This window comes from Nanorana parkeri, unplaced genomic scaffold, assembly GCF_000935625.1.
Source record: "Nanorana parkeri isolate BGI_ZX_2015 unplaced genomic scaffold, ASM93562v1 scaffold1507, whole genome shotgun sequence".
NCBI lineage: Eukaryota > Metazoa > Chordata > Amphibia > Anura > Dicroglossidae > Nanorana > Nanorana parkeri.
In genome coordinates this window covers 155,593-157,189 of record NW_017307775.1, presented here as the reverse complement: position 1 = coordinate 157,189, position 1,597 = coordinate 155,593, and positions in this window count along the sequence as shown.

Genomic DNA, 1,597 nt, shown 5'->3' with positions numbered 1-1,597 from the left:
AACTCCACTTCCGGCTTTCCTCTGTACACGTGTCTGCGAAACACCCGCCCCTTCAGCACGCCACTGGCTGCCTTGCCAAAGTCACCGCCCCCTTGGCGTCTTCTATTGGGTCTCGTGCTTGTCACTCACGGACCGACTTCATTTTTCAGGCGCTCGTTTATCTTCTCCGTACAAAAGTTAGGCGGGCGGGCGGGCGAGGAAGGAAAACAATAGCCGGGTGTCCTCAGGTCTTCCCTGGATGGGCAGTTTGTTGTTTTTATTTTGTGTAAATATTTCGAGCTTGTGTAAACTCGGATTTTGTTTATTTTATTATAAAAAAATAAGCAAAATAAAAATAGTTTTCCTAGTTTGCATCATTTTTAACCCCTTAGCCTGCATGCCCCCTAGTGCAACAGGTGCAATTTGTCATTAACGGTGCCCCCAAACTCGCCAAGCAAGACGCTCATCTTGTGCGACAAATGCAGAAAATACACACTGAGCTCAGAAACAGGGACGTCCCTATAATGAGATGCCCCAACCCGGACAGCCAGGGTTGCGAATGCTGTGTCCAGGTTTCATGGCAGATGAAACCCGGACACAAGATGTCAGGCAGACGGGGGCAACCAAAATTAAGATAGGGGCTACAGGCCTCCCCCCACTCTGATTGGGGAGCCGCGTCTGCCTGATCCAGCCAGCCCGGATCGCCGCTATGCGATCCGGGCTGGCTGGCTGGATCAGGCAGACGCGCCCTCCAATCAGCCAGGAGCCCATTTCACATTACCAAATTGCTTGCTTATCTGCGGCCCTCTGTATATCAGGAGAGATGGGAGGCCGCCACTCGATTCACAATACCGCCTGGGTAATTGGCGGGACTTTATCTTCTTACGGCCACGTTTGCTGGATGCTTCATCCTGAATTTTCTGCGTCTTCTCGCAGTGCCGGTGCATAACCTGCCGCGTGGCAAATCCCATTAACTGGAGACGAGTTTGTGTCTTTCGCTGCTTCATCCGCAGTGACAATAATACCGGCGCTGGGAAGTGTAGGCTGCTGTCATATGTGAAGCGTCGCCGTTACCGCAGAGCAGACTGAGATAACGCCAAATTTACTTTTGCTGTTGATTGGGGGGCTCTCTCCGCACTGCAAGGGTTAAATCAGGGGTAGCCAAACTCCGGCCCTCCAGCGGTGGTGGAACTACAAATCCCATGAGGCATTGCAGGATTCTCATAGCCACAGACATGACTCCCGGAGAAAGATGCATCATGGGATTTGTAGTTTCACCACAGCTGGAGGGCCGGACTTTAAATGCTTATTTTTCAGGACTTCTCTAGAGCCTCTCCCATCCTCTGGAACTCTCTACCCCAACCTGTCCGTCTGTCTCCCACTCTGACTGCCTTTAGGCGATCCCTTAAGACTCATCTCTTCAGGAAAGCCGATTCCACCTCAACCTAACCACTCAACCATCACATTCTCATACAATTCATCCCCCACACAGCTCCCTCCTTATGTATCACTGGCTCCTCCCTTTTAGATTGTAAGCCCTCAGGGGCAGGGCCCTCCTTACCATCTTGTCTTGAATTGTATTGTGATTGTAATTAGGGATGCACCGATATATCGTCCG